The following is a 22,457-nucleotide window of genomic DNA, read 5'->3' as shown; positions in this document are numbered from 1 at the left end:
TTGGAGATTTAAAAACTTGGGAAATTTTTTTGGTGGTGAAAAAAAAAAACTTAGCAATAATATAATCTTCACAAGAACAAGATGCATGCATTAGTAAATTGACTTCAATTTACTTTACATAAAAAAAAAAAAAAAAAAAACAGTATTCTTTGTTGAGTCTGTTGTGATTTAATGACAATGTTCAGGTGTACTGACAATATGACATACATAATTAACGATAACAATGAACATTTGGTTAAAAGAAAAAACAGCAACAATGAACATCCGAAAACAATATGATTTTATATTTTCATTGATGCTTGTGTTACCAATGTAGTTATAATGTCATGTATTTGTTGAAGTCTAGAATGTAATCAAGGTTGGCCTGCTAATACAAAAACATTGCTCACATCCGTACTGGATACCAATACTCAATATACAGACCAACATATACTAATTACAATGTTAATATGAAAATTTTGATTCAACAGAACAATGTACAAAAGCTGTTATGTTATGACCGTGTGAGTGATGGTGGAGAGTTGGTTACTTTTTAAGAACGGTTCGGTCGAGACGGGAGAGATGTTTGTGTTGTGACCTTCCTTGATTATGGATTGCAATTTCCATCCCAATAAGATTGTATTAGGGGATAAGCACGAAAATAACAAATGCGGAGGAAAGGAGTGAGTGAGTACCAATACGTTTTGTTTCCAAGATAGAAGGTTTGCAACAAAAGCATGTCATTTCTCTTTTAAAAACTACAAATGAGATCAACTAAAAGATTGATGTCCCCTCCAACTCTCTGTACTGTATTAATCTCATCAAAGGCGGTAATTTAATCGAAGAATGAAAAAGTCTAATCAAAGTATCCACATTCTTTTTTTTTTGCTAAAAAGTCTAACCAAACTATACTCGCCTTTATATAAATCCATGTTCCCACATGGCATAAAATAAAATAAAAATAATAAACAACTAAAAGAAATAAAAGCCAACCATTGCTGATTGAAAATCCTCATAGTCTTAGTCAAATTGACTCTAATTTAGGACCACGCCCTTTTATTTAACTTTTTTTTTTTTTTTTAAATAACGACTACAGTTATCAAATCTTCATCCCCACTCTATTACAAAAATAAATAATCTTCACTACCTAAATGAACGAAGCTGGTTAATCTTCACTACCTAATATGAATATTCTGCAAAGGAATAGGGCAATGTGTCACTGACTGACCTTGGAAGAAAGAGGATATATTTAATTTGTTCATCGTTATTCGAATTTGAAACTTTTGTTACAAGCTTATAAACAAAGACTTACACTGTGTTTGGTTGAGGTGAAATAGAGAAGAGAGAAAGTGCAGACAGAGAAAAAGGAGAGAAGCTCTGAACTTCTCCTGTTTGGTTGCAGAGAGAAAGAGAGAAGAGAGATAAAAACACGTGGGACCCACGCCTGATTTTAATCTCTCCAAAATAGCGATGAAAGAGAGAAGAAATCCACTTTTTATTTTTATTCCACTAATACCCTTTTGCAACATACATGCATAGGACAAAACTGTTGCAAGTTTGCAACATGGCATAGGACAAAACGTAAAGTATTGGCTGTGATTGGTGATAATGTGTTCCTTTCATACTATATATACTATGTCTTAGGCCGTGTAGTACAAAATACAAATACGGTGAGTAAGGTGAGTAAGGTGAGTAAGTAAACTTTTTAAATTTACTTGATAATTGATTGATTAGATTACATACAAACTAATAATTAGTTCTTCAAAAAAAAAAACAAACTAATAATTAGTTTAACTTAATTCAAACACTACCAAAAAAAGTTTAACTTAATTCAAACTAATAATTTGTCGCAATGTTCAGGTTTTTGAGTAATTGTACGTTAAGAACAATTACTTGATAATGCGAGACACCATTTATTTTTTTTTCCAAATAAAGTTACACGAGTTTGAATTTCAATCTAAAAGTGAACTTAAATAATAAGGTGTTCAATGATATAAATCACATACATTATTAATTAAATGAACCTAAAAAATTAAAATCTGCTTATAATTGACAACGTAGGAAATACATTCAACAACTCAAAAATCTGAATAATGTGACAAACACCAAACTTTAATAGTAAACAGAAAATATATCCCAGTAAAAACATCAGCTCATGTAACTTAATATTAGAGCTAAGTTGAAGATTGCAATGTGATAAAACCCTCCGTGCATAATTATAAGATCTTTTAGAAAGAAAAAAAAATGTTCTTAAATATAAGATCTTCTACAAGTTTTTATATGCTTCTATTATTTTGTTTTTCAAATATATCATTTATTAATACCATCAATTTATCTTATAATATGAAAAATTAGGTGAGAACTATGTTACCCTCTCTTGTTTAGGGGGTAATTACACTCTCATGATATCAACCAATCAAAATATAATATGCATAGACTACATTAAATGTCAAATAAATGAATCAATTTTTTCTAAAAATAAAAAAGTTAATCTTAATCATAAGGTAACTTTTAATACTTTTAATTTTTATTTAGAGTAAATTACACTCCCCTCCACTCTTATGTTAAAATATACACTTCCCTCCCTTTAAAAATAAAATCTACACTCCTCTCCCTATAAGATGCTTGAATTACAACCATCTCCCTTAATAATTAAATATGTACTACACTTTAATCTATTTTAACATAAATAAATATTTTTATGATATATACTAATTTTGAACCACCATTTAAGAAAAATAAATTCATTTTTTATGATAAATTAAGGTTTTGATTTTTGTGTTTAAAAGAAGATTTGAGGCGAACATAACATTAATTCATGATATTTGGAGATATATTTGTGTAGAATTTTTTCTGATTCAATGAAGATGATGAAGATTCAAAGAAAGAAGATGGAGATGATGAACATCTTCATCCTATTTCTGGATTTTGTTTCATATTTAATAAAAATATATTTTAAAAAATAAAATTATGTATTTTTTTGGTAAAAAAAAATGAGAAAAAGGATGTATATGTGTTTTTATGAGAGATAAAAGACCGAAACGGAAAAATATAAAGATAAAGGACCAAAGTGTTACAAATAAATAAGATAAAGGACATATAATGTAATATTGTCTATAATTAAATAAAAATTAAGAGTATTAAAAGTTACCTAAAATTGATTTTTTTTATAGAAAAAATTTACTCATTTATTTGACATTTAATGTTGCCAATGTATATTGCATTTTGATTGGTTGATATCATGAGGGGGTAAATACCCTCTAAACAAGAGAGGGTAATCTAAAAAAACCGAAAAATTAACATAGAATAATATACTTATGCACAAAATGTAAATTAGTAATAATCATACATACTCAAAACAAATTTATTATTTTAACAGCTTTTTTTAATATATATTTGTGCTATGTTTTATAAGGTACTGTAAAAAGGAAAGGATGAACTACTTGGTTCCAGGATCGCATGATAGTGGGTATCAAAGTTATTTGGTATCTCACGTTTTCTTTTAATATAGCTTCATGCTATACAATCATCTTTCTAACCCTTTATGCTTCTTGCCAAAACCTTTACCAACAACGGATTTGGATACCCTGCTGTAAATATAGTTACAGCAGGGTGTTGTAAATGATCTGAGCCGTCCGATTTCAAATAGGTGGCTGAGATCACTTTGCAGTGTAAATCTGTGTTTGAAATTTGAACCGTTCGATCTCAAATCTATGGTTGAGATGCATTACAGTGTGTAACTGCGTGATATATTTACAGCAAGGAATCCTTATCCACCAAGAACATAAAGGAATGCCTCTAACTATTCAAAATGAATTTTAGTGTCAAACTTACTTTTTTACTAAAAAAGTAAAGAAAAAAAGAGCATGGCTTTCGGGGAGCATTTATGATTTATGGAAGCAGGATTATACCATCATGCCCTTAGAGCATCATTATCTGTGCCTTTGCACCGTGGTATAACTGAGCCAAATGGAACCTTGTCAGTGTAGTAGGGATAATTGGCATAGTATAAGCTCTTTTACTTTTTCATGGTGGCAATGCATTACTACCGTGTCTTTACCTTCCATTCCTTACTTTTGCTCACTTTTATTATTTTTTAGGCTAAAATGCACTTTTGGCCCCCTAAGTTTAGCTCCGTAGCAATTTTGGCCCCCTATTAAAAAAAACAACTTTCCAGCCCCCCAACTTCACCCCTTTTTGCAACTCAGTAGCCCCCTCCTATTTTGACTCGGTCAAAACTAAGGTGACCAATTAATGGATGCCACGTGGCATTTAATGAATTAAAAATAAACAAAAAAACAAAAAAGAATTAAAAAAAGGAATGGCACGTGAGACATGAAGATCTGGAATCAATGTTCATGTGTTCTTCCCCAAAATCATATCTGCAAAATCATTTCATTCAATCCATTTCATTCAATCCATTCCTTAATCTAGACACAAAACCAAACAAAATGAATCAAAGAAGAAAATCAAAAAATGAGATTCACCCTTCTTCTGTCCTTCACAAAATCTAATTTGCTCTTGTTCCTAGTTGGATTTTGCACATAAATTGAGTATCACAAGCATACAACTAGCAGGAACTTGTTTCATGAAACTCTTCAATAACTCCTGCATACGAGCCTCGTATAGTTAACATACAAACCTCTTCATAACTGAATATATCAAAAGCAACAGCTGATACACCACCAACACAACAAACATGCGATAATCCCTAACATGTCTCATCCAATTCCTTGCCGTTAATTCATTCACCCTTCTTCTGTCCTTCACAAAATCTAATTTGCTCTTGTTCCTAGTTGGATCGACATTTGAGGCAAAGTAAGATTCATTCCATAACCTTTTGTTCAGCCAAACCACCAATTCATCCCATGTTTTCATACTTATCGACCCATGTTTTCATTCCCTTCCAAACCCCATCAATGCCGACGAAGAAATCGACGCCGAAAACGAATTACTCATGGCGCTGCAAAGGGGTTGAGTGATGAGAAACAAGATTTAGAGGCTGGATTTGCTATGTTTGGTAGAATAAGAGGGGTGTTGATGCGAGATTCGGTGATGTGGTGGTGGACGACGAAGAAGACGATGAAGAAGAAGGATGTGGTGGCAGCGGATTTGCATAAGGGTTTGCTATGTCAGGTTGCAGAAGGGTTGAAGAAGGAAATTACATAACGGTTGTAATGAAGGGTTTGAGAATATGGCGGATGTGGTGGAGGCGTCGAGTTGAGGGAGGAAGTGAATTGGTGCCGCTGGGTTTTTCAGTTTTCTGGGGTGAGGAGTTGTGAAGAAGATGATGATGTTGCTGTATTGCTGCATTTTCTCTATTGTCTCACGTGCCATTCCTTTTTTTAATTCTTTTTTGTTTTTTTGTTTATTTTTAATTCATTAAATGCCACGTGGCATCCATTAATTGGTCACCTTAGTTTTAACCGAGTCAAATAGGAGGGGGCTACCGAGTTGCAAAAGGGGGTAAAGTTGGGGGGCTGGAAAGTTGTTTTTTTTAATAGGGGGCTAAAATTGCTACGGAGCTAAACTTAGGGGGCCAAAAGTGCATTTTAGCCTATTTTTTAATAATAGATGTGTTTTTTTATTACTCCCTCTGTCTCATATTACATGACCTATTTAGAATATTTGCACTATTCATGTACCATGCTTTGACTCTATTTTTCTACTAATATATATAAACAAAATATAGCATATAAGATGTTGTTAGATTCGTCTCGATTAATATTTTCAAAATATCAAATTTTCGTAATTTTTTCTACTAGATTATTAAAGAAATTTAAGTTTAAAATTGTACATTGGCATACGTGACAGAGTCAACTAGGTCAAGTAATATGGGACGGAGGGAGTATTACTTTTGAAGTATATTGTAAGACTAGTAGGACTCATTTTAAAGTTTTTGAGGAGTGATATGGATATTTAGAAAATGTAGTTGAGTTGTTTAAATAATTGAGAAGTGTGAAATAATATAATATATTATGTGGAACCCATTTATACCACCCATATGGGTGGCATGGATGTGGATGCTCTTAGTTTCACATGACTTGAAATCCGTGTCAATGTGTGGACATTTTTGACCTCTAATTATTCTATAAGTAAGGCCGCTCACCATTATAGTTTTGCTTCACTGCTAAAGCAAACTTCCATTACTTAAGTAAGCTCCATTCTTTTTCTTGCCATGTCATGTGTAGCCTCTATAGATTCATAATTATTCTATAAGTATTGATTTAGTAGTTTTGTTCTTCATCTTGGTTCTTCTAAACTTAATTTTTTTCATTGGCTTATAGGACAGATGTTCATAACCATTGTAGCTATGTCCCTTCATAGAAAATTGTAGTTATGTTCCTTCATGGCCCATTTTTTTTAGTCTAGCTAGCTTTTGAGACATGTGTTCATAAACTTGCTAAAACTCTTCTTCATTTTAGATTTAATTGTTTTTCTTCATCTTGGTTCTTCTATCCTTAACTTTTTCATTGGCTTATAGGACACATGTTGTTCATAACCATCGTAGCTATGTTCCTTCATAGCCAATTGTAGTTATGTTCCTTCATGGCCCATTTTTTTAGTCTATAGCTAGCTTTTGAGACATGTTTTCATAAACTTGTGGTTTTAACCAATTTTTTGGTTATACCGCGTTTTATTGAAATCTCATATCTTTCGGAAAAAAAAAAGACATGTTTTCATAAACTTGCTAAAACTCTTCTTCATTTTAGATTTAATTGTTTTTCATCTTGGTTCTTCTATCCTTAACTTTTTCATTGGCTTATAGGACACATGTTCATAACCATTGTAGCTATGTTCCTTCATAGCCAATTGTAGTTATGTTCCTTCATGGTCCATTTTTTCAGTCTAGCTAGCTTTTGAGACATGTTTTCTTAAACTTGCTAAAAATCTTCTTCATTTCAAATTTTGAGGAAAAAAAAAATTTCATGACAATATCTCAAACTATTTTTGAAACGTGTATTGATTTAGGGTTCCGTATAAAATGGACCTGCAAAAATATTGGTCCATCTTGGACCACTTTTTTTCAACCATTAGATTACATCATCACACCAAACCATAGCATAGTCTATCCACACTCAATCTAACTCATTATCTCTCTCTCATTGCACACTTCTTCTTCTGAGCTTCTTTTTTCTTCTTTCTTTCACCAATCCTTCTCTCTTAATCTCATCATCTTCACCTTCATTTATGGTTCAATTCAAAACCAAACAAAAACTTTGAGGACCTTAGTTAATTGCCATATATATGCAAAGTTCCTTGAACATTACCGTAAAAGATCAGAAACTCAATTTTAATTGACAAGCTCCAGAAACTAGAAACTAAAATGATAAATTAATTTAAAATTAAATAAAAAACCACTTTATTGTGAAAATAAATCATAAAAATTCAGTTTAAAGTTAAACTAGCAACAATTTGGGAATCAGAGAGGACACATATGTGTTGATCGAGGGAGTGTTGAAGGTAGTAGAAATGAGATTCGAGTTTGGAGAGGGAGACATTATTCTGCTCAACGTTAAGGTTTAGCAGCAAGGTGAATTTATTGTTATTGTTTAGCAGCAAGATTATTCTGTAAATGAACACAAGCACCACCCAAATCCAAAAACTGAATACACAATAATAAATAAACTTGGGGCTTTCCAACAAAAAAAAAAACTTGGTGCTAGTGATACTGGAGAAAGAGAGAGAAACGAGAGAGATAGAGTTGAAATATTATATTTTTTGTAGATGACCATGTTAAGATTTGGTGTGATAACCTAATTTAATGGTGGAAAAAATTGGTCCAGTATGGACCAATACATCAATAGGTCCATCCTATACGGCACCTTGATTTAGTAGTTTTGTTCTTCTAAACCTAACCTTTAGCCCACATGTTATTAACCTTGGTTCTATGGCTCCAGTGAAGTATGGAGAGGCCACATAACAATCTCCAACTTTTTTTGAAACATGAGATTTTGAGAAATGTTTTATTAACCTTGCTCAAAATCTTCTTCACTTCAGATTTTGAGAAATGTTTTTTATATTTTCATGGCAAAATCTCAAACTAGTTTTAAAACTTGTATATTGCTTTGGCAGTTTTGTTCTTAACCTTTGTTCTTCAATTCAATTCAAACTCGTATATATTGCTTCAATTAAGTAGGCCAGGGAGAGGCCACCAATGTTCCTTCATAGCCCATGTGACCTTGCATTTTGTCCCAAACCCTCATTCTTGTCTTTTGTTTTTATCTGTCTTTCTCTCTCTACGTGCCACCTTTATAAAAAAATAAAAAAATAAAAAAAAAACCTTTCCTATGGAAGGGAAAGATAGAAAAAAACCCTTTTATTTTAGAAACATTGATATTGAATGCGCAACTGAATATTTTTAAAAAGAATTGTGTATACTTTGATGTTACACTCTTTAAGTTTCAAAATTGTCTTGTCCATGCATTGTTTTGACATTACAATTTTGTGTTTTGAAGAAAATGAAGATGCTGGTATTGGTACTGATGATGATCCTCGCATTCACTATCACTCGGATAATACTTTAGTGACATAATATCACGGTGACATTAAATCTGGGCCACACAAAGGTTTGTGTTGTGTGGCCCAGATTTAATGTCACGATGACATTATGTCACCAAAGTGCCTGCGGCAAGAAGAGACATCCCATCAGCTCCGCTTTCTGAAGATGTCATCAACAAGACTTTGCCTTTCACTACCCTGGTGCTTGCTCATTCTCCAGCTGTGACCAGAAATGAAGCGCCGTCACCTATGTTGTTGGATGGGTTCACCATAAACAGTCCTCCACCTCCATCTCCACCACTCCAATTGCTCCCTACAAAAATAGAGGTCCATTTCCACTTCACTTTTATCCTAAAGATCGTTTTGCCAATTGGAATTGCAACCATTATTAGCATCATAGCATGGGTGTCATGCAAGTATTGCGAATTCAAACCAACAGTTGAAGGCTCGGGTGGAGGTGAGGCTGGAATTGAAATCCAGACTATATAATGATTACCATGCGTTGAATACTTATGTATTTGAATTTTACTATTGGTTTGGTTTTCTCTTGTATTCGAGAATATTATAATTTTATGGGCTGGATATTAAAGTGAAGATTTTATTTTATGTTTAAGAGGTTAATTATCTATGTGGTGACAATTAATTAAGAGGTTCTCCTTTGTTGTGGCAGTTTGTTTTTGGGAATTGTTTTAGGTTTTTTTTTTGTTGGTTTTGTATCGGGTGTTCCGCTTATATACGACACCTAGTTGGTTGTGTGTACTTTAGCCTTTGGGCTTTTCTGCGAATGTTTTTGTGCGTCTTACACTCATTCGTCGTAAATAATATTTGTTGATTCAAAAAAAGTATAAATTGATTGTTCATGTAATCTTTTGATGATGATATAATTTGGTTTTAAATTGTCGCAAAATTGAAATCACACCCAGCAGCTGCAACATAATGGTGTTTTTTCAACGTGGTATCGGTATTTTCCGCCCACATTGCCACCGCAATGGCTGGTGAGATCTTCTTGTTTCATAGATTGAAAAATCATAAGTGAATTTTCATTTTTGAAGATGAATTTACATGTGTGGGTGGGTTACCAAAGTGTGTCTGGGGTCGGGGGGAAGGAAATGGGGTCAGGGAAAGGTGTCTATGTGTGGGGTAGAGGTAGGGAAATGAAAAAGTGTGAGGAAATCATAAGTGAATTTTCATTTTTGAAGATGAATTTACATGTGTGGGTGGGTTACCAAAGTGTGTCGGGGGTCGGGGAGGAAGGAAATGGGGTCAGGGAAAGGTGTCTATGTGTGGGGTGGAGCCGTGGAGGTAGGGAAATGAAAAAGTGTGAGGAAAATGATCAGAGAAGGAAGGGAGTTAGTGAAGGGTCAAAAAAGGGAAAGTACAATTCGTTGGCTGAGGAAAAATTGGAGAGATAAATTTGGAGAATAATCCTTTAAAAAAAAAATTGGAGAATAAACTTTGGTACGTATGACTTTTTTGTTTTTTTTTTTTTGAAAGAGGTATGACTTTTTTGTTGTTATTAATAACTAGTTACAAACCCGTGCTTCGCACGGGTTCAATAACGTATGCAATAAAAAAAAATCGAAAGAAAAGATGTTAAAACGACGGAACATTGTGATTCATCATAAAATATGTATGGGCTGATTAAGAGATCATATAATCAGTTTATGAGATTAGGAATTGACATAATATTTAGGATGAAAACAATTGGAACCAAAAAGGAACCAATGATGTGTGAATTATGATTACATATTATCCAAAATTATAAAAAAGAGTGTTGTTGTTGTAGAGTTACCAAAAAAGGATTGATACCCATATTTACATCAGATGAAATCAAGCAAAGAAGTAGCATCGTGTTAGCCTATATTTTTAAGGCTATCATTTAATGTGGTGTTAAATGCAGTCAAAGGAGAGTTGACCTTATCATCGAAGAAATGAAGAGTTGTTCTTAAGGTTTTATCGAAGTTGGGCTTGCTGGGAGCACGTGCTTCAGTTCGACGGAGAAAAACCATCGAAGGACAGTTATTTTGGATAAGGACAAGCAACAGATATCTCCAGGCGGCACATTTGAAATTCAAATTAGGGAGTTAAGACTTGTTAGTTTTATATGGTTATAGGTTTGAATTCGAATGTAAGCAGTTATTTCTATTTGTATAAATAGTAGTTTTTCATAGGAAAAAAGGGTCGCAATTCAATCATACAAAACTTACACTCAAATTATTCGTATGGAAGCGAGAAATGAGTCACAAGTTGCAATGTATGAATCTGTGTACCAATTTACTTTCGATCAATGCAATTTAAGTTCTTTTTCTTAAACGTCTTTGCATTTTACTTGTTCGTTTTGAACAATTTCTTTGTTCTTATTTAACAACTTCAATTGAAGTCAACTGGGTTGATTTCGATTGCTTTTTATTTTCGTTGTTTTATTTAACATTCAAGAACATTGCAGTTTCCCACTCATTACAAAAGCACAAATATGCTCTTAAGATTTACTGGCTGATCTTGCAAGTAACCCTGTTTAAACCAGCGTTTGTTTACCAAAAATCAGCGTAAACAAATTGGCACGCCCAGTGGGACTGTTTTGTGCCTTTGTAAATAATTTCATAACGAAATTTGTAGAATTTATACTGTTAGTTTGTGTTGTGTATGCTCTTAAGGAGTAGGAAAAAACTTCCTGATATGGTACGTCCTCCTCCCAATTCAAGTACAGCGGCATCGAACGCCGCTGGTTCATCGGGAACCACAACCAATCCTTCTTCATCATCTGGTGGTACACAAGCAATTCCAAATAGTACCACAATGACGGCATTAGAAACCGTCGAATCAACAATGGCCATGCCAACATCGCAGGCCATTCCAGCGGTTACAACATCCGCTCAAGTATCTCAGGCCATTCCGACGGGATCAACTATCCCTGGCCAAACTACACAGGCCGTCCCAGCATTTTTTAATCTGGGTACAAGTCATCGAAATATGCAGTATGGTATGCCGACTTCTTTAATGCAAGGCATGCATACAAACCCATCGTCGTTCTCCAAAAGTTTAAATGTGCCAATGCCTCAATTGTTTACACCAGGGGTGAGCGTTCCGATTGCAACGCCCCAACAAACTTTAACGAATGTATCTATGATGGCATTAAGGCAACAAATGGACGAGGCCAACCATGATATGGCCAATTTAGTAACGCAACAAATGGATGCAGTGATTAATCCTTTAATTCGAGATAATAACAATAGTTATCAAACGTTGTCTGCTCAAATGGAGCGAATTGCTGACTTTTTCGGCGCGCACGAGGCACACCGTCGAATCGAAATTTAAATGGTGGGTCGATAGAACCCCCAGCAGTTAGTCAAAACGCTCAGGTGCCTGAAAATCAATTTCAACCATTAGGTGTACAGGCCCAACTTTCGGAAGAGCCTGAAAGGACACCAATATTAGTGAACAGGCATCAAGATGCAGACCAAGTGGTTATGCAAGCCCGTCGAAACAATTACGAAGGGCATAACAACATAGCGAATGTTGTCGAGGCTTTGTTAGCCCAAAATGGCTTTAATATGGGTTTATAGGCCAAACTTTGTATCACCACTGTCTGAATATGTTTTAGAAACTGACTTACCAAGAAATTGGAAGGTTCCCAAATTTACTAAATTTGCTGGGGAAACCAATGAGTCAACAGTTGAACATATCGCTCGATACCTTATGGAGGCAGGTGAAATGGCAAATAATGAGAATTTAAGGTTGAAATATTTCCCAAGTTCTTTGACAAAAAATGCCTTCACTTGGTTTACAACATTGCCTCCTCATTCTGTTTTTAGTTGGAATCAATTGGAAAAAGCTTTCCATGAACAATTCTACATGGGCCAATCTAAAATTAGTTTGAAAGAATTGGCTAGCGTTCGACGAAGGACGCATGAATCCATTGATGATTATTTAAATAGATTCCGCCTTCTTAAGGCCAGGTGTTTCACTTCAGTACCAGAACATGAGTTGGTCGAAATGGCCACTGGTGGCCTTGATTATTCTGTTCGAAAGAAGTTAGACACCCAATATCTTAGGGATATGGCACAGTTAGCAGATAGGGTTCGGCAAGTTGAAAGACTCAAAGCTGAAAAGGCCCGGTCAAACAAATTCCCTAAGAAAGAAAAAATTGCCTATGTAGATACAGGAGACAGTGACCCTGAATTCGATTGGGGGTCAGACATTGTCGAAGAAAATGAAATAAATTTGGCGGAGCTTAAAGATGGACCACCTTATACTTGCAAATTGTTAAGGCCATCGAATGGAAAAAATCCTGAAGAACCTAAAAATGATAAATACCCGCCCAAAACATATACTTTTGATGTTTCTAAATGTGAGGAGATCTTCGATCTTTTAGTTGCAGATGGCATAATTTTGGTGCCAAAAAATATGAAACTTCCTCCTTTAGAACAAAGAAAGAAACGAGGCTTTTGCAAATTTCATGGATTTTTAGGCCATAACTTATCTCGTTGTACTCGTTTCAGGGATTCGGTGCAAACAGCTCTCGATGAGGGAAGGTTGAAGTTTGGAGACAAAGCCAAACAGTCAATGCAAATCGAAACAGATCCTCTAAAGAAGGCTGATTCAATGTATGCTGATGTGGTTGCCATTAACATGGTGGATATCTCAGAAGAATTCAGCACTGAGCCCCATTCTTCGTTCCCAGTTTCAGATCAAAATTTAAAAACTAGAAATGAAGAGATGGTTGTTGAAAACCATCCTTTTGAAGAGGCAATGGTTACTGAGGACCAGTTTGCTGAAAAAATGAAATTAGCATATCCCAAGGCTGAAGAAGATTTGATAGATTTTCTCAACAGGTGCAAAATTTCCAATGCACATGCCATGCTTTGTCCAAGATGCAGCGCAGTTTTCGATAAAGAAGCCGCAAAATCTGTTGAAGGATTTCAGCCCCAAACTAAACGTAAAGGGGGATGGGTGGATAACCGGCCAAAATTTGGGTTCAACAAACGAGGAGTCCCCTATAAAATGAATTCTTCAGAGAAAAATCCAGATAAAAATCATAGAAAGACTTTCAACCCTTCTTCTAAAGTTCCTACAGATACATGGGTTTTCTCTGGAGGTAAAAAATCTGGTTACTCCGCTCCACCAACAAAATGGGTGAAAAGAGTGGCCACCACCTCTCATCAACAAGAGACATCGAATTCCAGCAAGTACGCCTACAACAATAATTATAAGGGTAAGAACCCCATGACAAAAACACAATGGCGAAGGTATCAACGCCAGAAAAAGGAAAATGCTTTGAAAGATGTCACTAATGTTGAGAAAAAAGAAAAGAAACAGGAAACTGTTTTTGAAATGGTCAAAAGACCAGCTACTGAAAGGATATTTCCTCCTTTGTCAATCCTGAAAGAGGACCCCTCAAAAGAGGATGAAGAAATGACTTCAAACTTTTCTGAATCTGACCCAAGTCTCGATATAGTGTGCAATGTTGTATCAGTATTGCCAGTCGAGTATGATGTACCTTCTGAAGTAAACGAAGTGGAAAGTGATTTCACTGAAGAAATGGCTATCCACAAGCCATTATGTTACTATGTTATGAATGATGGTTGTGTTGAAGATCAACATGCAGTGTTTGAGAGACCTGACGTCTCGATGATGCATCACCTCAAACCTTTATTTATTCAAGCCAAAATAAATGGTGTGGGAGTGAATAAAGTGCTGGTAGATGGAGGTGCTACAGTGAATTTGTTACCCCAATCCTTTCTGGGGAAGATTGGTCTTGTCGATTCTGATTTAAAACCACATAACATAGTTCTCACTAACTATGAAGGAACAACTGGCAATTCCCTTGGGGCTGTCGAAGTCGATTTGATAGTTGGAAGTGTGAAAAGAACAACTACATTTATGGTAGTCCCTTCTAAGGCTAACTTCAATGTATTATTAGGAAGGGAGTGGATCCATGGTGTGGGGGCAGTACCTTCTACTGTACATCAAAGGATTGCTATTTGGAGAGAAGATGGTCTGGTAGAGAACGTTGAGGCTGACCAAAGTTATTTTTTGGCTGAGGTGAATACCATCACTAAGAAGAATTTCGACAAACAACTTGCCAATATTTTTCCAGTCCTTTCTCTAAGCCCCAAATATGTAATTTCTGAAGATGAAATGTATACTATGAAATTACATCCTGATGGTTTTGTATGGGAAAGAGAACTCGTCGATCATGATTACATAATGGTAGATCATAAGGAAGTTCCTCTAAGGGAGGAAAACTTGCTTAGAACAAGAGTTTCAGCATACAAGAAGGTTACTGATGACCTCACCCCAGAATCAACTGAGTATGCTATCTCACCAACTGGGTGGGATATTGAAAAGTAATTTATGGTTAAGCCCAATTTTTGGGACAAAATTACGGCCTATGTGGCCGAAACCCATGCCAAAACGGTTGAAGAAGCCGAAATTTCGCAAAATGAAATGATTGAGAATCCAGTGGAAGATGTTACTGATGATTTTCTTGAAGATCAAAAACTGGATTGCATATATGACGAAGAACCTTTGGGTTTCGAAGAAGATCCTATGGGATCTACCATCAAAATGAAGGCGCAGGATCCTCTCGAAGAAGTGGATTTGGGAGATGGTTCCGTCAAAAGACCAACTTATGTAAGCACAAAGATTCCCAAAGAGTTTAAGGATCGAATAGTAGAACTTCTGAAAGAATATAAGGATTGTTTTGCTTGGGATTACCATGAAATGCCTGGTTTGGATCGAAAAGTGGTAGAACTAAAATTACCAATTCGATTAGACAAGAAACCTGTGAAGCAGATTCCTAGGAGGTTCGCGCCACAAATCTTGCCTGAGATTAAAGAAGAGATCGAAAGACTCTTGAAATGCGGTTTCATCAGACCGGCCAGGTATGTAGATTGGCTAGCAAACGTAGTACATGTTAAAAAGAAAAATGGGACAATAAGAGTCTGCATTGACTTTAGAGATTTAAATCTCGCTACGCCCAAAGATGAATATCCTATGCCAGTAGCAGAAATGCTAGTAGATTCAGCAGCAGGATTTGAATATCTAAGTATGCTTGATGGTTATTCAGGCTACAATCAAATCTTTATTGCTGAAGAAGATATTCCTAAAACAGCGTTTCGATGCCCGGGGGCATTAGGCTATTATGAGTGGATAGTAATGCCATTCGACCTAAAAAATGCTGGTGCTACGTATCAAAGAGCAATGAATTCGATGTTTCATGACTTCATAGAAGACTTTATGCAAGTCTACATTGATGATATTGTAGTTAAATCCTCATCGGAGGATAGACATTTGGAACACATGCGCCAGTCATTCGAAAGGATGCGGCAATATGGATTAAAAATGAATCCATTAAAATGTGCATTTGGTGTTTGTGCAGGTGATTTTTTAGGTTTTGTTGTTCACAAAAAAGGGATTGAAATTAATCAAAACAAAACCAAGGCAATAATGGAGACTAAAGCTCCTTCGACCAAGAAAGAGTTGCAATCTTTGTTGGGAAAAATTAACTTTCTTCGAAGGTTCATATCGAATCTAAGTGGTAAAACACAAGCATTCACCTCATTGCTTCGTCCGAAGAAAGAGAATGTGTTCAAATGGGAACCAGAACACCAGAAGGCTTTTGATGATATCAAATCTTATTTGATGAATCCTCCTACTTTATCTCCTCTTTTAAAAGATAAAAAGATGAAATTGTATATAGCAACTTCTGAAAATACTATGGGTAGTATGTTATCACAAGAGGATGAAAATGGTGTAGAAAGAGCCATTTATTATCTCAGTAGGGTTTTAAATGATGCTGAAACAAGATATCATCCAAGTGAAAAATAATGTCTTTGTTTGTATTTCTCATGTACAAAACTTAAGCATTATATAAAGCCTTTTGATGTTTGTGTTTATTCTCATTTCGATATAATTAAACATATGTTGTCAAAACCTATTCTGCATAGTAGAGTAGGAAAATGGGCTTTAGCACTTACGGAGTATTCATTGACTTATCAATCTTTGAAATCCGTCAAAGGCCAAATTGTAGCTGATTTTATTGCTGATCATTCATTAGAAGATCCGATGTCTGGGGGCATCGAGAACTTGTGGTGGAAATTATATTTCGATGGCTCTAGTAATAAAAATGGAATTGGAATTGGAATGGTGATTATTTCACCTAACAATACCATAACTAAGTATCAATTTCGAATAAACCAATTTTGTTCCAATAATGAGGCTGAATATGAGGCCTTAATTACCGGTTTAGAGATTTTACTTTAACTGGGGGCAAAAAATATCGAAATAAATGGAGATTCAGAATTAGTATTGAGACAGTTGACCAAAGAATACAAATGTGTCAAAGAAGGTCTAATTTTATACCTCACCATAGCAAATGTGTTACTCAAACGTTTTGTTCATGTCAAAATACAACATATTCCACGAGTGGAGAATCAAGAGGCAAACGACCTTGCTCAAACAGCCTCTGGATATAAGGTTTCGCATGATCAAGAACAAGAGCCCATCAAAATTAGGAACAAGCGCAGTTCGATAGAATCTTTTCCCAATAAATTGTCAACACCAAAACTTGGGGGCATGGAAGCACCTCATAGACAAATACAAGGTATGAATTTAATCGAAATTTTGGTTGTTAACAATTTATCTGATAATGATTGGCGAAAACCCATAGTTAATTATCTGGAGAACCTCAATGGTACAACTTGTCAAAAAATAAAATACAAAGCTTTGAGTTATGTGATTGTGGGAAATAGTTTATTTAAAAAGACCCCAGAAGGAGTTTTGCTTAAATGCCTTGGAGAAACCGAGGCATACTTAGCCATTTTCAATACCCACAATGGGACATGTGGTACACATCAAGCAGGCCATAAAATGAAGTGGCTTTTATTTCGACAAGGTTTATATTGGCCAACTATGCTAAGAGATTGCATAGAGTTTGCCAAAGGATGCCAAGGGTGCCAGGAGCACGCTGGAATCCAACGGGTGCCAGCGAGTGAACTACACTCAATAGTCAAACCTTGGCCATTTAGAGGTTGGGCTTTAGATGTAATTGGGGAAATAAAACCTAAATCATCGAAAGGCCACAAATATATTTTAGTTGGGATAGATTATTTTACCAAATGGATAGAGGCAATCCCACTAAAAGAAGTTACACAAGAAGAAGTGATAAGTTTTGTTCAAAAACATATCATATATAGATTTGGCATTCCTGAAACTATTACTACAGATCAAGGATCTGTGTTTACTGGTCGAAAGATGGTAAAATTTGCTGAAACAACCGGTTTCAAATTGTTAACCTCAACACCATATTATGCTCAAGCAAATGGTCAAGTTGAAGCAGCAAACAAAAGTATTATTTCGATAGTGAAAAAGAAAGCCAAAGGTAAACCCCAGAATTGGCATGATTTTCTTGGTGAAGCTTTGTGGGCATGTCGAACTTCTCCCAAAGAATCGACTAATACTACACCCTATAGGCTTACATTTGGCCATGATGCTGTCTTGCCAGTCGAAATCTTACTTCAATCAACTAGAATCCAAAGGCAATTTGACATTCCAACGAATCATTATTGGGATATGATTTTGGATGAGTTGGTAGACTTAGATGAAGAAAGATTAGTGGCATTAGAAGTCCTCACAAAGCAGAAGGAAAAGATAGCTAAGGCTTATAATAAAAAAGTTAAGTCGAAACTTTTTGCCCAAGGAGATTTGGTATGGAAAGTTATTTTGCCAATGGACAGGAAAAGTCGAGTGTTGGGGAAATGGTCTCCTAGTTGGGAAGGACCATGGGAAATTCGAAAAGTTTTTTCGAATAATGCGTATGAAATCAAAGAATTAAATGATGATCAAAGAGTCATGCGCATAAACGGAAAATATTTGAAAAAATATAGGCCGATGTTGCAAGAAATTAAAATTGCACAAGAGTAGTTCGAAATGAAAAATGAAACATGGCATTAATAAAGATAAAGTGCCAACTAATGGGCAAATTACATCATAAGTCCCAAAATGGATTAACCAACCATAACTAAAAAAGGTGCAAATAAAACAAACTAAACGAATTAAGACTTGAAACAACGGTAGACTACTGAATCTACCACTGGTGATTCATGCCAAAGACTTCCATGAACCACCGAACTTCGCTATCCAGGCGGCAATCGATGCAGAAGTTGTGGAATTTATAGTCTTCATCAGCAGCAGGAAGGAAGCCGCGATAATGCCCTGCCCCTCCATCGCCTGGGCAATTAAGCCAATTGTTGCAGAATTGTCGACGAATCATGCCTGTAGGCATGGGCCTCCTATACCAGGTACAGCGAAACCTAAAAGGAGTAGTACCTCCCAGGATGTCCAGTCGAAATCGTTCCATTCTTCTGGTCATCAATAGTTCCCTGAAATCTTCAAGAAGTTTCTCGTAATCTAGACGATGAGGACCACAAGCCTTCAAGAGAAGTTGAAAGTACTTAGCACTTTCAAAAGGAGCAGCGTTCTCCAACAGACGGTTTACAGTATCAAGGTTTGGAGTTTCATGCAACATTTGTTGAGAACATCGAAGAAGACAGAACATGGGGTTGCCATGGTTCCACAGGCGCAGCATGAAATCAAGCTTCTCATGAGTTGGTTCCAAATCATTAAGCAGGCGAATACAGTCATTGCCGAAAGATTTGGTGACAATGGGATCCCTACAAATGATTGCATGCCTTTTGTTGGTTCTTTGAAAGTAAAAAAGGTCATACATACTGTGTGCATCAACTCTTTTTGCTATGTTGATGAGAAGGTCATCACTCAAAAAATCCATTTCGGAAAGAAGAGAAAACTTAGAAAGTTGGAAGGAGTTTTCAGAAAATGGAAATGGAAGGAGATGATGGAACTTTCAAGAGAGGTTTTACATTTATAATGAAGTGGAAGATGGAGAAGTTACTTTTTACGGTTTCTAAAACTACCTAGATGCACACACGTGGCGCTAGGAGCCGTATATTGCCTTGGGAAAAGAGGGAAGTTGAAAAGTTGATTTATTTACTTTTTATTTTATTTTCCTTTAATTGTCATTATTGACAAGATAGTTTGACGGTTCCCTAGACTAAGTTAACTTGTTTGGTTAAACAAAAGAAACTTTTTAGTTTCTCATCATTACTTGTCCTTGAAACATGTTCCTAAATAATATTTTTAGAATATTTTATGGTAAATAAAATTGGCAAATACGTTTTTAGAAATAAAAGTACTTATGCCATTTCAAGTAGTAAAAATACCATCACAAAATACCAAATGAGGGTAAAAAGGAACTAAGTGTTTCGAAATAAAATGTTGGCACTAAATGACAAATTCGGACAAAAGCTTATCGAGTTGGCTTTTAAAAGTTGAAAGCTTTCCATCGAGAGCACTGCAATTTTTAGTAAGGGCTTGTATTTGCTGTTGAAATTGTTTTGACTCCCTAGCCTTTTGAAGAGCAGCTTGAGCCTCTTCCTTCATGAGCTTTTCTTTGTCCAAGAGTTTGGTCTTTTGAGTTTCTAATGTTTGGATTTCTGCCTTGTATTTTGCAATGGTAGCATCAATCTCTTTCACCTTTTGTTGAACAACTGGAGTTTCCTGTCGAAATGTTTCAAATTTAACATTGAATGCGGAAACGTCCGCCACAAGCTGATCATAGCGTTGCGTATGCTCTTCAAGTTGGGCTTGATCAGTCTTCTTTTCTTGGAAACTTTGATTGATGTTATCAAGAAGAGGCTCTAGTGAGTGAGAAAGTTGCTGGAACTTAGAACCAGAAGGAAGCTCACAAAGTTTGTGCAGCAAGTCTTTTACTTCACCTATGATGCCCTCATCTTGCTCGATAGCTTCCAACAGGTTAACTTTCAAGACTTTGTCTCGGAAGGCTGCTAAGAGATTTTCTTTTTATGTCTCTGATGGAGCATCAGTAGAAACGTTCGAAGATTTGCCACTACTCTTCGAAAAGAATGCATTGCTCTTCATCAAGAGCGCAAATGCATTAAGAGGGTCCTCTTGTTCCAAACGATCGAGTTCCTCTTGGTTGATGGTAACATCCTCCAAGTCTAAGTTGTTCATCGACGTGACCTTCTCCGATAAAGGGTCAGTCTGAGCAAGAGTGTTCTTCTCAAGAAATAGCCTCTCTTCTCCAGCCAGCTTGCTAAGAATCAAACCTTCGTCATTAGTTTTCGATGGGAGATTAGGCGAAACATTAGCAGCACCAGGAGAGCTAGTCTCTTCCCCTTCTTCTTCCTCAACAATTGGAGTTGGGATATCTTTATCAGTTGAGAAAAATTGACCCTGTTGAGAAGTATCAACGATGCCATGTTCGATATCCTGTAAATGAAATAAATGTTACAAGGGATTATCAAAAGAACATAGAATAGAACATGTTAAAATGGCATCAAGTTGATAAATTACCTTCGAAACATTGTCACCTACGCAAGATTGAGCACTGTTAGGATTTGAATGTTTGTGTCCATGCTTCCTCTTTTTTGGACTTGATTTGATTGGAGATCCCTCAGTGTGTGTAGTCTCAATGGTGATTTCTTGGACTTTATGTTTCCTTTTTCTTCGGCCTTCTTTAGCTTTTGGCATTTCTGAAGTTGTAGTAACTTCGACGGCCTCAGAAGTAGAATCAGGCTGGAAAATATCGACTATAAGATTATCACACAAAGAAATAGTTGAAAATAGGTCAATAAGACTTACCTGATCTTCAGGAGCAAGTTCCTCGACGTCCATAGGAGATGGTTCAGGAGAAGGGGTAACCCGTTTCTTCTCTGATTTCGATGACTTTTTCTTCGATGTCTTTCCCGATTTGGACTTAGATGGTTTTGGAACATCATCATCTTTGCTTCCATCTTTGGAGTTCAAGGAAGCAGCTGCAAAAAGATTATACAAGATAAGTAACAAATGCTTTTCTTTTAAAAATCTTTCATTTGGTTTGCCTAGAAATTAATTGGTAACTCCATTACCTATTCCTATCGGAGAAGTGATTTGAATATGAGCAAGGTCTAAGCCAAGATGACCTCTAAAATTGTAAAGGTTCAATTTCGATGCAATCACTCTATCCTCCTCTTTCTTTATTAACAATTGCTTCATTCCCAATAAGGAAATACAATTTAGCCATTTTGGATATGGTGGCCTGAAAGCTAATGCCAGTTTACTGGTTGGCAATGGTGGGAATTTTGTTTTAAAGTGCAGTGCAAAAAGGTATTTGTTAGGGGTAAAAGGTGGAAACTTCATCGAAGGAAGTTTATTATAAATTTTATCTCTTAGAGTTTGGGCGGCATTATTGACTGTTCTTTTTAAATGCAAAGGATCATATACAGTCTGAAAATACTTTTGAAAAGCCTGAATTTCTCGAATATGCGTACCTTTGGTCTTCTTAGTCTTGCTCTGCACATTGTTAAAAGCAAGAATTAGTTGAGGAAGTATTCGATCAGGATTCACTCGATTGGTCTGGCGTTCATAATAATTCCGCCACCATCGAAAGAATGCTTTAGTGCATGATGTAGATAAAACAAAAGGAATAGGCTTGAAAACAAGTTTTTGTTTTTCAGCTTTACGTAAAGTTGACCTCCAAAAGTGTTCTATCATTGGCTGCTTCAGGTCATCTATACTTTGGTACAAAGAAGTGGGCTTAGGCTGAACTAACCCAAACTGTCTAGCAACATGGTTCGGTTGATAACCATATAGCCCATAAGGACTACCAGGTGTAAGCCTGCTAGATAGATATGTGGGGGTTAAATAAGCTTCCCAAATGGCATTGATTTCCGCCTCATCTTCGATAGAAGTTGTTGGAAATTCCTTTATAAACCAAGTTGGCCCTCGAAGCCTGACAGTGAATGGAGCCATGGCAGGAGTAAAAGTATCACATTCTAAGAAGGTATTAAATGCAATGGAAAATAGGTCTTGAGAGGTTCTATTGCTATATCGGAGCATGGCCAAGCCAATACCTTCGATAGGGCTATCTTCATAAGCTTTCTGGAGGTGCTTAGGAA

At 35.9% G+C, this 22,457-nt stretch overlaps 1 pseudogene; it reads left to right on the top strand.

Moving 5' to 3' along the window:
- Positions 1-11,157: 11,157 nt before the first annotated feature.
- Positions 11,158-14,832, top strand: LOC146922851 (uncharacterized; annotated as a pseudogene).
- Positions 14,833-22,457: the final 7,625 nt, after the last annotated feature.

The sequence above is a fragment of the Medicago sativa genome, chromosome 5, assembly GCF_051527215.1.
Source record: "Medicago sativa cultivar Bolivia chromosome 5, Bolivia_mono, whole genome shotgun sequence".
In the NCBI taxonomy this organism is placed as follows: Eukaryota; Viridiplantae; Streptophyta; class Magnoliopsida; order Fabales; family Fabaceae; genus Medicago; species Medicago sativa.
This window is presented reverse-complemented; position numbering and strand designations above follow the sequence as displayed.